We start from the raw sequence: 8,242 nt of genomic DNA, 5'->3' as shown, positions 1-8,242 counted from the left end.
CGCTTTTCGTCGGGTCTGTTTTTTAGCGCGGTACTCAGATGGGCTAAGGAAATACCGGAAAAATACCATATTAAGCGAGTGAGTTTTAAAGAACGCCGTTAGCCGCGGCCCAGAGAATAAGCAATTTAATCTTTGGCGGTGTTCTTACAAAAGGCAAAGTTGGAACTGAAGCCTAAAAATGAAAGGAAAACCGCAAAAAAGCCTGCAGGAAGTCACTGAAGATGTGAAAGGACACCTAATTCAAGCTGTTTCCCATTATTGTGGGACCTCACCGACTGGAAGCGATACCACAACAGGGAAAATCCGCAGAATAGTTGAAGTGCTAGAGGAGATCCACCAGAGATTTCCAGTAGGAAGGAATTTGCCGAGTGGGACTTCGTTCACTACGTGGACATCCTGCCATGCGTGATATCGCAGAGAAAGTAATTTCGGACCAAAAGAATTTGGTTACGTTGTGTTAATAGAAGTATCTTTTTATCAGAACAACCAGTAATACGATCTCCGACGAGCTCTATTGGGGGATCACAGGACTCAACTTCCACAAGCTACTTGGCAGCTAAAGCGAAGATGGAGGATGAAAAAAGGGCGCCCTCTAAGACACACCTGGATAAGCCATTACCAGCCATTGCCAGAATGCTGGGCGACTTCCTGCAGCTTTAGGCGGAACAACCCCGTTCCCAATTCGGCTCCCACTTCCTCAAGGTCCAATATGCCTATTGGGACTCGGAGCTGGACTGCAGATGGCGCGGGAAGGATGGCGAAGCATCCGTGGGACGAGAAGGAAGCTTTAAACTACTAATTTACATAAATAAAAACATTCGTTAATTCGATTTAGCGTTGCTTGTGACCGGTTGTGTTTATCTTGTGCTCTGTGATTTTTGTCAATTTGTCATTAATATCTGTGATACTGGTGCCTTGCTTTTTGACTTAGTCCATCATAACCAGCCGTGCTTGTGTTTTAAATCGTCTGTTTATTTTTAATTATCTATTTTATTGTAGAAATTTTAACAAAACCTAACTCTGTTCTTAGCATGTGTATTTTGTTATTGTAACTTCTGTACGCTGTGGTGGTTTCAATAGCTTTTGTTGTTGTTTCCCATAACTTTCTTGTAATCTCTCTCCCGTTTCTTGTCGTCTAAACTGTTGTCGTGTATATTTTGTTTGTGTTTCGCAAGCCACGCTCAGTCGACAGCCACTCTGTTGCGCTCTCTCGCTCTCGCAGTCTCTACGCGCTCTTATACTTTTGTGTTCTTGTGTGTCTACATTTTTATTTGTTTGATCCCAGTGTCAAATTAAGTGAGGTATTTATAATTCTTTTGATTCTTTGGTTTTATTAATAACTTTTTTCCTAAATTAAAAATGGCTCTTTTTTGTTGCAAAAAGGATTGTCAGTTTGGATCGTCACCTAATGACGTTTTTATTTACTGTCGTCTCTGCAACATAGTCATACACCCAAAATGTACTGGACTTGTTGGCAGAGTAAAAGATTATATTGATCTGCTTGTTGGTTTTTCGTGGACTTGTGCCTCATGCGTGAAAATAGATCGTGATTTGGATGGCTATGTTGCGTTGACCAATGATCGTTTTATGAAACTGTTCGATAAACACATGAGCGTAGTTGCTGATTTTAAAGAGTTTCAGGCGGACCTTGATAGTAAAAAAAATGTCAGTAGGGTCACCTAAACGCAAAAAGACCGTTCCTTCAAAATCTGTTCAAGTAAAGGCATCAGTTCCAAATCCCAACTTAGCTTCAAATATTTTTACCCGATCGGTAACGGCAGCAATGTCGGCATCCACTGGGGCTGGGGGACCTAAAGCTTCACTGACAGCAGTACCCATAGGTACCAAAAGCTCTGGAGTCCCTGTTTCTGCTATTCAGCCTAACTATTTCCAACCCTACGCAGCTTTCTGTGCCTACAGGGGAAGTTAGCTCTATAGGAGTCCCTAGTCTCGATATTCAATTTATACAACAGGAATTCCCATCTCAAAACATCACAGTGAAGGAGTTTAAATTTCCATATGATCGTAGGATATCTTCATTTAAAATATCTGCTCCTCCGGAAGTATTTAATGTACTTAATTCTAAAAGTTTTTGGCTTAATGATGAATTGGTCATTAAAGAATTTGTTCCAAACAGACGGAGAACTAATAATAGGCCTTCCACGACAGTACCTGCCCCAAAAAACTGGCCTATCAAAATGTTAGGGGACTTAATATGAAGCTACCTAAGCTTTATGCTGACTCCTCTGCCTTTTCGGAAGACATTCTGGCCTTTACTGAGACTTGGCTGAAACCGGAGATATCAGACTTTGAAGTTCTGTCGTAGGGGGGGTGGGGGGCTGGTTGCCGTTACCTCTACTTTAACATCGGAAAGGATATACTTTCTTAATCCCAATGAAATAGAATTCGTTTGTGTTAAAGTTTATTTGAAATCTTTTTCTATTTATGTAACTTGTTTTTATATTCCACCTGGATCCGACTTATCAATTTATGAGCAACATTTGTCTGCAATAAAAACTGTTTTATCTCATCTTTCCGAAAGGGATCTTTTGATTGTTTTGGGTGATTTCAATCTCCCTGACATTTCTTGGTCCTTTCCACTGACTCACTTGTCTTTACCCCTTTATCTGACCATGAATTCGTTGACGGTCTGTTAGAAGTTAGCTTTATACGTAATTCACTAAACAGACAATTAGATCTTCTATTTGCTTTAGATCCGTCTGAGGTCACGGTATCTAGAACTGACCCACTAGTTATGCCAGAAGACCGGTATCATCCCACATTAGAACTTCAAATTTGTCTTCCCTGCGTTGATACCCTCTCTCCTTCTCTTTCACCAACTAAAAGTAGATGCTTTCGTAAATGTGACTTTAGTAAACTCAATAACTTGATTTCACAATATAACTGGACAAATTTATATAATTGCTTAGATATTGAAAGTGCTACGGAACTATTTTATAGTGTCCTAAACTCTTTTTTCTGTGAATGTGTTCCTGATAGTTTTGCTCCTAAGTTAGACAGGCCTCCTTGGTTTACCAATCAGATGCAAAGACTTAGAAACCTAAAAACAAACTTCTATAAAAAGTACATAAAGTCGGGTAGGCCATCCGATTTTTCAAGATATGTCGTGGCTCGTACTAATTTTAATGTACTTAACAGTCATTGCTATTCCATATATTTGAACCGATGTAAATTTGAATTTTTAAAGGACCCAAGGCAGTTTTATAACTTTGTCAATGCTAAGCGAAAGTCTTCAGCATTGACATCAACTGTACGATTAAACTCTATTGAGGCATCTACGGATCCCGAAATTGCAGATTTATTTGCTTAATTCTTCCAATCTACTTATAGTTCTGTTTCTTGGTCTAATTCTAGCTACCCTTATCACTTAAACAGGGCAAATTGTATTTTTTCTCCTGTAATCACCGAAAGTTCTCTCTTAAGTGATTTAGAAACTATAACGCCAACCTATTCTCCGGGGCCAGATGGACTCCCTGGGTGTGTTCTTAAGTTTTGTGCCCGAACTATTTGTAAACCCATTCTTAAACTTTTTCATTTGTCTATCTCATCATCTGTTTTTCCTTCTATCTGGGAAGATTCTTTTATTATTCCACTCCACAAAAAGGGTGCGAAGGTTAATGTTCAGAACTATAGAGGAATCTCCAAATTGTCTGCAATTCCTAAAACATTTGAACGCATTATTACCTCTCAGTTGCAACATTTGTGCTCCTCTTTGATATCGCCGTGTCAACATGGTTTTGTTAAGCGAAGATCGACCACCACTAACCTGCTCGAATTGACATCTTTTGTAAGAGAGGGGTTTAACGAAAAATTGCAGACAGACGTTATATATACAGATTTTAGTAAAGCCTTTGACTTTGTAAGCCACTCTCTTCTTTTATTCAAATTAGATCAGCTCGGGTTTGCGAATAATCTGTTAGCTTGGATTTCAAGTTATTTGAATGGTAGATCTCAGAGGGTTTTATTCAAAAACGCTGTTTCCAAGATGATCAACGTGACATCTGGAGTGCCTCAGACAGTCATTTAGGCCCTTTGCTGTTTACTCTGTTTATAAATGATCTTCTTTCTATAGTAACTCACTCTCGTGTACTAATGTATGCTGATGATGTTAAGCTTTGTTTTTCAAATAATAATATTGAGTCTGGTTTCTGCTTGCAGTCAGACATTAATAGATTCCAGGAATGGTGTCAGTACAACCTTTTGAATTTAAACTAACTTAAATGCAACGTTATGACTTTTTATAGGGGTACGCCAACGTTCATAAGTTACTCTCTTCAGAACATGATCGATTTGGGTGTTCTCCTAGATCCAAAACTTAAATTTGATTCCCACACAACCTCTACTGTAAATAAAGCTATGAGTGTTCTTGGGTTTATAAAGCGTTGGTCTAAAGAATTTTATGATCCATACACTACCAAATTTTTATTTACCTCCCTTGTCAGTCCTAATTTAGAATACTGTTCTTCCGTTTGGAGTCCTCAGTATCAAGTGCACATTGACCGTATAGAGTCCGTACAGAAACAATTTCTTCTTTTTGCCTTACGTGGTTTGAACTATGCTTGGTACTATTTTTATACCCTTGCAGAGGGTATATTGATTTCAGTCAGAAGTTTGCAACGCAGTGAAGGAGACGTTTCCGACCCCATAAAGTATATATATTCTTGATCAGCATAACTAGACGAGTCGATCTAGCCATGTCCGTCTGTCCGTCTGTCCGTCTGTCCGTCCGTTTCTACGCAAACTAGTCTCTCAGTTTTAAAGCTATCGGGCTGAAACTTTCCCAAAAGTCTTATATCTTTTGCAGGTAGTATATAAGTCGGAACCAGCCGGATCGGACAACTATATCTTATAGCTCCGATAGGAATAATCGGACAAAAAAATGAAAAAAAATTATATCTTTGGTGTTTTTTAGCATATAAACTCCTAAGCTTGGAAATAACAATTTTTAAATAATTTTGAATTTTGAATTAAATTTTATCGAAATCGGACGACTATATCATATAGCTGCCATAGGAACGATCGGAAAATTTGTGGAAAAATAATATGAAAAAAATTATAGCTTCGGTGTTTTTCAACATATAACCTCCAACGCTTGGAAATAACATTTTTTAATTAGTTCTGAATTTCGAATTAAATTTTATCAAAATCGGACGACTATGTCATATAGCTGCCATAGGAACGATCGCAAAATTGGTAAGAAAATAATATGAAACAAATTATAGCTTCGGTGTTTTTTAACATATAACCTCCTACGCTTGGAAATAACATTTTTTAATTAGTTCTGAATTTCGAATTTAAATTTATCAAAATCGGACGACTATATCATATAGCTGCCATAGGAACGATCGGAAAATTGGTACGAAAATAATATGAAACAAATTATAGCTTCGGTGTTTTTTGACATATTATCTCATACTATTGGGAATATCATTTTTTGTGTTTTTAAATTTAATAATTATAGCTGCAAGGGTATATAAGCTTCGGCTTGCCGAAGCTAACTTCCTTTCTTGTTATGAATAATCTTATCAGAGGCGATATTGATTCTGTAGATTTGGTAAGCCGCCTTATTTTCAATGTTCCTGTTAGACTAATGCGAAACTACTATCCTATCAACTTGCCACGATGTTAATCTAATTTTAGTCAGCATGAGCCCTTTCGCGATCTTTGTAATAATTATAACAACCTATATCATTTATTTTGTTCCTCAACTTCTATCCCTGTATTAAAAACTAAAATCTTAGCTCATTTGTTTTAGTCTTGTTGATCTATGTTTTGTCCTGTCTTTGTTTGTTCTATGTACCTTCCTCGCGAACCGTATTTGCCCGAAATAAAAATGGGCCCGCGCGTAGCAAGCACGTGCTTGGTGTCGTTTGGGCCACTTGTTTGTACTGCTCTTAGTGCATCAACGTACAACAAATATAAAATATAATATAAATATAATATAATAAACATTCCATATACTTGTATTTTAATTTTTTGTGCACCATCAGACTCTTCTTTTTTAAATTGCTCCAATTGATTTGTTATTAAGACCATGCTACATGCATTGCGGGTGAACTTTGAAAACTTCGGTCACACTTCAAAAAATAAGATTTGTCGACTAGTGAAACTCTTAGCTGTTCTGAGTACTAAGCTTAAAAAAGTCACTAAACACGCAAAAAAAAACAAAACCAAAACGCAAATATACAATATATTGATTTTGGCACAATTACACTGTTGTATGTACAATTTACATACAAATAATTATTATTTTAATTAATTAATTTGTTTTTAGTTTGAATGTTCAATGTACATATGTACAATTGTACAAATAATATTATAATAATAATATAATATTGTATGTGTGTAATTGTGCCAGAAACAATATATTGTATATTTGTAATATATATATACATGTATACTTGTATAAATATATAATATTCAACTTGCTTTATATCTTTCAGAATCGCAAAAAATGATTGGGCACACAAAGGACTGAACTGCGTAAATGGTAAAAGTACTTAAATAAGAAGGAAGCAGCAAAGCCCCGTACAGAAGGTTGGTGATTCCAATCAAAAATGAATTGCGTCCTTGAATATTAAAATAAAAACAAATATGAAATTTAAATCCAGTTTTATGTATTTCCTGAGAAAGCTTACAGATATTTGATCATCTAGGTGCATTCCTGGGTATACATTACAGGTGCATTAAAAAAGAGTGCGTCCAGAATGTGTTTAGTTTTTTCCATCTAGGTGCATTCAAAATATATGCATCTACATGCATGCAACGGGTGCATTCTTTTTTGTCCCGCAATTTACCCAAAACAAAGCTGAAATTCCTACGTGGCTTGAGCTTGATTCCTGTTTGACGGAGCGTCATCGAACTCCTGAGGCCGTCGATAGTTTCAGATCTGCCAATTTCTTCCACGTCCAGTCCAAAGACACAAATCGTGTGGCAGAATTTCCAAAAATAAATTCCTTCAACACAAGGTTAGTTCCGATACCCAAAGGCTGCGATATGTGTTCGAAGAAGAACCATCCCGTGCGTATATGTCCACGCTTCCTACAAATGACGGTAAACGATCGCCTAGCTTATATTCAAAGTAAGCAGCTGTGCTCCAATTGCTTTGCAAGTAGCCATCAATTCCGGGATTGCACAAGCGCTCACAACTGTCTCACTTGCCAAGATCGGCATCACACATTGCTGCATCGAAACAGCGGTCCTACTACTCTGAAATCCGACCCTCCAAGGCCAGTATTCCGCCTTAGTTCCACACACCATTTCGTCCTATTCAACGCAAGTTTCCGTACAAAAAGTCCCTCCTAAGAATACTCCATCCGAATATTGGGTTCCATACCCCGCCTTGGATGGCAGACGTACTCGAGGTATTAAATCCTACCAATGCCGAGTCTGCCAAAATATTCATCCTCTACGGAAGTGCCACCACTTTCTACGGCTAAGCCCCCAGAATCGGCTCCAGGAAGTACATATCCAGAAGTACTGCTCCAATTGCTTGGCTCACAATCATTCCAAGGACTCCTGCCGCAGTGGTCATCTCTGCCAAAAGTGTGGAAAGGGCCACCACACTCTCCTACATACGGACGACCGATCTTCACTTCCAACATATTCCTGAGCCTACTATCCTGAGGTTCTTGCTACGGGTGTCCTCGCAAAGGGGGGGAGAATGTTTACGTCAAAAGGGCGATTAATTTTAGGAGGCAGTGTCGAGCGGCAGTTTTATCCAGATGTCTACATCTCGCACACTCGCACTGCCGTCCGCTCTCCCTCTCCATCTCTCCCCTAAGTCTCCGCTCCGCTCTGGAGCGCTTAAGTTAAGTTAGGCTTAACGAGTTCTGATTTCCAAGTGTACGAATAAACACCTATGCCCGTCGCGCGAATAACCCCAAACTACGCCCGTGTTTTTTACGTACCCTCCGTTCCTGGGACTTCATCTATTTCAGCGATCAAGCCACCCCGCCGCACCCCGCCCCTCCTGTTCGGCGCAATGCTCCATCTCCCTACCGTGGATTTCATCGGCGTTCTTCAAGCTTTCGGGGTCTCCGTGGCCTATCACCTCCGGAGCCAAACCAAATCCCTGCCAGAAGTCTACTCCAAAGTAGGCTTCCTGTTCTAGGTAAGGACATCCGTAAAACAGGATCCGCTTTGTCTGCCCTCGGTGCATCTCGGCGCTTCCTATGATTGAGCGATCGTCTCCCGCCGTTTGGATCACGGATCACGGTAT

Source organism: Drosophila subpulchrella, unplaced genomic scaffold, assembly GCF_014743375.2.
Source record: "Drosophila subpulchrella strain 33 F10 #4 breed RU33 unplaced genomic scaffold, RU_Dsub_v1.1 Primary Assembly Seq37, whole genome shotgun sequence".
Lineage (NCBI taxonomy): Eukaryota > Metazoa > Arthropoda > Insecta > Diptera > Drosophilidae > Drosophila > Drosophila subpulchrella.
This window is presented reverse-complemented; position numbering follows the sequence as displayed.